This window comes from Salmo salar, chromosome 08 (assembly GCF_965601325.2).
Source record: "Salmo salar chromosome 08, fSalSal1, whole genome shotgun sequence".
Classification (NCBI taxonomy): domain Eukaryota; kingdom Metazoa; phylum Chordata; class Actinopteri; order Salmoniformes; family Salmonidae; genus Salmo; species Salmo salar.
Genome location: NC_138298.1, coordinates 3,230,001 through 3,235,000, shown reverse-complemented (window position 1 = coordinate 3,235,000; position 5,000 = coordinate 3,230,001). Strand labels below are relative to the sequence as shown.

At 41.4% G+C, this 5,000-nt stretch overlaps 10 non-coding genes across 10 annotated transcripts; all 10 read left to right on the top strand.

The window, feature by feature from the left end:
- Positions 1-159: 159 nt before the first annotated feature.
- On the top strand, positions 160-278 carry LOC145856013 (5S ribosomal RNA). The gene has a single exon (XR_014376901.1). It is a non-coding gene; the product is annotated as a 5S ribosomal RNA (ribosomal RNA).
- Positions 279-677: 399 nt separating this feature from the next.
- On the top strand, positions 678-796 carry LOC145856012 (5S ribosomal RNA). Its single transcript, XR_014376900.1, has one exon. It is a non-coding gene; the product is annotated as a 5S ribosomal RNA (ribosomal RNA).
- Positions 797-1,195: 399 nt separating this feature from the next.
- On the top strand, positions 1,196-1,314 carry LOC145856011 (5S ribosomal RNA). The gene has a single exon (XR_014376899.1). It is a non-coding gene; the product is annotated as a 5S ribosomal RNA (ribosomal RNA).
- A 409-nt stretch (positions 1,315-1,723) lies between these two features.
- LOC145856010 (5S ribosomal RNA) lies at positions 1,724-1,842 on the top strand. The gene has a single exon (XR_014376898.1). It is a non-coding gene; the product is annotated as a 5S ribosomal RNA (ribosomal RNA).
- Positions 1,843-2,241: 399 nt separating this feature from the next.
- LOC145856008 (5S ribosomal RNA) lies at positions 2,242-2,360 on the top strand. The gene has a single exon (XR_014376896.1). It is a non-coding gene; the product is annotated as a 5S ribosomal RNA (ribosomal RNA).
- Positions 2,361-2,769: 409 nt separating this feature from the next.
- Positions 2,770-2,888, top strand: LOC145856007 (5S ribosomal RNA). The gene has a single exon (XR_014376895.1). It is a non-coding gene; the product is annotated as a 5S ribosomal RNA (ribosomal RNA).
- A 139-nt stretch (positions 2,889-3,027) lies between these two features.
- LOC145856006 (5S ribosomal RNA) lies at positions 3,028-3,146 on the top strand. The gene has a single exon (XR_014376894.1). It is a non-coding gene; the product is annotated as a 5S ribosomal RNA (ribosomal RNA).
- Positions 3,147-3,545: 399 nt separating this feature from the next.
- Positions 3,546-3,664, top strand: LOC145856005 (5S ribosomal RNA). Its single transcript, XR_014376893.1, has one exon. It is a non-coding gene; the product is annotated as a 5S ribosomal RNA (ribosomal RNA).
- A 409-nt stretch (positions 3,665-4,073) lies between these two features.
- Positions 4,074-4,192, top strand: LOC145856004 (5S ribosomal RNA). Its single transcript, XR_014376892.1, has one exon. It is a non-coding gene; the product is annotated as a 5S ribosomal RNA (ribosomal RNA).
- A 399-nt stretch (positions 4,193-4,591) lies between these two features.
- On the top strand, positions 4,592-4,710 carry LOC145856003 (5S ribosomal RNA). The gene has a single exon (XR_014376891.1). It is a non-coding gene; the product is annotated as a 5S ribosomal RNA (ribosomal RNA).
- The last annotated feature ends 290 nt before the right edge of the window (positions 4,711-5,000 follow it).

Here is a 5,000-nt window from a genome sequence, read left to right as displayed (position 1 = left end):
CCAACTACCTGTGGTAAAAAGTGATGGGAACAGTGTTTGTAATTTCTTCTACTTTTTCAGTGACACAAAGTTCAAGCTGCTTATCTAATTGGTGAAAATGCAATGTCTGTTTATCACACTCACTTTGACTATATATGTTGTAGCAAGAGATTGCTTCTCGCTTACGGCCATACCAGCCTGGGTACGCCCGATCTCGTCTGATCTCGGAAGCTAAGCAGGGTCGGGCCTGGTTAGTACTTGGATGGGAGACCGCCTGGGAATACCAGGTGCTGTAAGCATTTTGTCCACGAGGGTGTGCCCCTGCACTATTTCATCAGCAACACTGCCTTGTAGTAAGCATTTAATGATGAATTGACTAAATGCAGCTTCCTGCCTTTTTAATAGGATCAAATTTCCTTGTGTTTTCAATTAGCATCTGCCTTGTATTTATAAGACAAACAAGAATATTGTTGCTGAATGCAGCTTTGTGCTCCTTTGCCCTGTTCAAATGATGAAAGGAAATAAAGTTTGTATTTTATCCAACTACCTGTGCTAAAAAGTGATGGGAATAGTGTTTGTAATTTCTTCTACTTTTTCAGTGACACAAAGTTCAAGCTGCTTATCTAATTGGTGAAAATGCAATGTCTGTTTATCACACTCACTTTGACTATATATGTTGTAGCAAGAGATTGTTTCTCGCTTACGGCCATACCAGCCTGGGTACGCCCGATCTCGTCTGATCTCGGAAGCTAAGCAGGGTCGGGCCTGGTTAGTACTTGGATGGGAGACCGCCTGGGAATACCAGGTGCTGTAAGCATTTTGTCCACGAGGGTGTGCCCCTGCACTATTTCATCAGCAACACTGCCTTGTAGTAAGCATTTAATGATGAATTGACTAAATGCAGCTTCCTGCCTTTTTAATAGGATCAAATTTCCTTGTGTTTTCAATTAGCATCTGCCTTGTATTTATAAGACAAACAAGAATATTGTTGCTGAATGCAGCTTTGTGCTCCTTTGCCCTGTTCAAATGATGAAAGGAAATAAAGTTTGTATTTTATCCAACTACCTGTGCTAAAAAGTGATGGGAATAGTGTTTGTAATTTCTTCTACTTTTTCAGTGACACAAAGTTCAAGCTGCTTATCTAATTGGTGAAAATGCAATGTCTGTTTATCACACTCACTTTGACTATATATGTTGTAGCAAGAGATTGTTTCTCGCTTACGGCCATACCAGCCTGGGTACGCCCGATCTCGTCTGATCTCGGAAGCTAAGCAGGGTCGGGCCTGGTTAGTACTTGGATGGGAGACCGCCTGGGAATACCAGGTGCTGTAAGCATTTTGTCCACGAGGGTGTGCCCCTGCACTATTTCATCAGCAACACTGCCTTGTAGTAAGCATTTAATGATGAATTGACTAAATGCAGCTTCCTGCCTTTTTAATAGGATCAAATTTCCTTGTGTTTTCAATTAGCATCTGCCTTGTATTTATAAGACAAACAAGAATATTGTTGATGAATGCAGCTTGTGTGTGCTTTGTGCTCCTTTGCCCTGTTCAAATGATGAAAGGAAATAAAGTTTGTATTTTATCCAACTACCTGTGGTAAAAAGTGATGGGAACAGTGTTTGTAATTTCTTCTACTTTTTCAGTGACACAAAGTTCAAGCTGCTTATCTAATTGGTGAAAATGCAATGTCTGTTTATCACACTCACTTTGACTATATATGTTGTAGCAAGAGATTGTTTCTCGCTTACGGCCATACCAGCCTGGGTACGCCCGATCTCGTCTGATCTCGGAAGCTAAGCAGGGTCGGGCCTGGTTAGTACTTGGATGGGAGACCGCCTGGGAATACCAGGTGCTGTAAGCATTTTGTCCACGAGGGTGTGCCCCTGCACTATTTCATCAGCAACACTGCCTTGTAGTAAGCATTTAATGATGAATTGACTAAATGCAGCTTCCTGCCTTTTTAATAGGATCAAATTTCCTTGTGTTTTCAATTAGCATCTGCCTTGTATTTATAAGACAAACAAGAATATTGTTGCTGAATGCAGCTTTGTGCTCCTTTGCCCTGTTCAAATGATGAAAGGAAATAAAGTTTGTATTTTATCCAACTACCTGTGCTAAAAAGTGATGGGAATAGTGTTTGTAATTTCTTCTACTTTTTCAGTGACACAAAGTTCAAGCTGCTTATCTAATTGGTGAAAATGCAATGTCTGTTTATCACACTCACTTTGACTATATATGTTGTAGCAAGAGATTGTTTCTCGCTTACGGCCATACCAGCCTGGGTACGCCCGATCTCGTCTGATCTCGGAAGCTAAGCAGGGTCGGGCCTGGTTAGTACTTGGATGGGAGACCGCCTGGGAATACCAGGTGCTGTAAGCATTTTGTCCACGAGGGTGTGCCCCTGCACTATTTCATCAGCAACACTGCCTTGTAGTAAGCATTTAATGATGAATTGACTAAATGCAGCTTCCTGCCTTTTTAATAGGATCAAATTTCCTTGTGTTTTCAATTAGCATCTGCCTTGTATTTATAAGACAAACAAGAATATTGTTGCTGAATGCAGCTTGTGTGTGCTTTGTGCTCCTTTGCCCTGTTCAAATGATGAAAGGAAATAAAGTTTGTATTTTATCCAACTACCTGTGCTAAAAAGTGATGGGAACAGTGTTTGTAATTTCTTCTACTTTTTCAGTGACACAAAGTTCAAGCTGCTTATCTAATTGGTGAAAATGCAATGTCTGTTTATCACACTCACTTTGACTATATATGTTGTAGCAAGAGATTGTTTCTCGCTTACGGCCATACCAGCCTGGGTACGCCCGATCTCGTCTGATCTCGGAAGCTAAGCAGGGTCGGGCCTGGTTAGTACTTGGATGGGAGACCGCCTGGGAATACCAGGTGCTGTAAGCATTTTGTCCACGAGGGTGTGCTCTTGCACTATTTCATCAGCAACACTGCCTTGTATTAAGCATTTAATGATGAATTGACTAAATATCTGTTTTATCAGACTCACTTTGACTATATATGTTGTAGCAAGAGATTGTTTCTCGCTTACGGCCATACCAGCCTGGGTACGCCCGATCTCGTCTGATCTCGGAAGCTAAGCAGGGTCGGGCCTGGTTAGTACTTGGATGGGAGACCGCCTGGGAATACCAGGTGCTGTAAGCATTTTGTCCACGAGGGTGTGCCCCTGCACTATTTCATCAGCAACACTGCCTTGTAGTAAGCATTTAATGATGAATTGACTAAATGCAGCTTCCTGCCTTTTTAATAGGATCAAATTTCCTTGTGTTTTCAATTAGCATCTGCCTTGTATTTATAAGACAAACAAGAATATTGTTGCTGAATGCAGCTTTGTGCTCCTTTGCCCTGTTCAAATGATGAAAGGAAATAAAGTTTGTATTTTATCCAACTACCTGTGCTAAAAAGTGATGGGAACAGTGTTTGTAATTTCTTCTACTTTTTCAGTGACACAAAGTTCAAGCTGCTTATCTAATTGGTGAAAATGCAATGTCTGTTTATCACACTCACTTTGACTATATATGTTGTAGCAAGAGATTGTTTCTCGCTTACGGCCATACCAGCCTGGGTACGCCCGATCTCGTCTGATCTCGGAAGCTAAGCAGGGTCGGGCCTGGTTAGTACTTGGATGGGAGACCGCCTGGGAATACCAGGTGCTGTAAGCATTTTGTCCACGAGGGTGTGCCCCTGCACTATTTCATCAGCAACACTGCCTTGTAGTAAGCATTTAATGATGAATTGACTAAATGCAGCTTCCTGCCTTTTTAATAGGATCAAATTTCCTTGTGTTTTCAATTAGCATCTGCCTTGTATTTATAAGACAAACAAGAATATTGTTGCTGAATGCAGCTTGTGTGTGCTTTGTGCTCCTTTGCCCTGTTCAAATGATGAAAGGAAATAAAGTTTGTATTTTATCCAACTACCTGTGGTAAAAAGTGATGGGAACAGTGTTTGTAATTTCTTCTACTTTTTCAGTGACACAAAGTTCAAGCTGCTTATCTAATTGGTGAAAATGCAATGTCTGTTTATCACACTCACTTTGACTATATATGTTGTAGCAAGAGATTGTTTCTCGCTTACGGCCATACCAGCCTGGGTACGCCCGATCTCGTCTGATCTCGGAAGCTAAGCAGGGTCGGGCCTGGTTAGTACTTGGATGGGAGACCGCCTGGGAATACCAGGTGCTGTAAGCATTTTGTCCACGAGGGTGTGCCCCTGCACTATTTCATCAGCAACACTGCCTTGTAGTAAGCATTTAATGATGAATTGACTAAATGCAGCTTCCTGCCTTTTTAATAGGATCAAATTTCCTTGTGTTTTCAATTAGCATCTGCCTTGTATTTATAAGACAAACAAGAATATTGTTGCTGAATGCAGCTTTGTGCTCCTTTGCCCTGTTCAAATGATGAAAGGAAATAAAGTTTGTATTTTATCCAACTACCTGTGCTAAAAAGTGATGGGAATAGTGTTTGTAATTTCTTCTACTTTTTCAGTGACACAAAGTTCAAGCTGCTTATCTAATTGGTGAAAATGCAATGTCTGTTTATCACACTCACTTTGACTATATATGTTGTAGCAAGAGATTGTTTCTCGCTTACGGCCATACCAGCCTGGGTACGCCCGATCTCGTCTGATCTCGGAAGCTAAGCAGGGTCGGGCCTGGTTAGTACTTGGATGGGAGACCGCCTGGGAATACCAGGTGCTGTAAGCATTTTGTCCACGAGGGTGTGCCCCTGCACTATTTCATCAGCAACACTGCCTTGTAGTAAGCATTTAATGATGAATTGACTAAATGCAGCTTCCTGCCTTTTTAATAGGATCAAATTTCCTTGTGTTTTCAATTAGCATCTGCCTTGTATTTATAAGACAAACAAGAATATTGTTGCTGAATGCAGCTTGTGTGTGCTTTGTGCTCCTTTGCCCTGTTCAAATGATGAAAGGAAATAAAGTTTGTATTTTATCCAACTACCTGTGCTAAAAAGTGATGGGAACAGTGTTTGT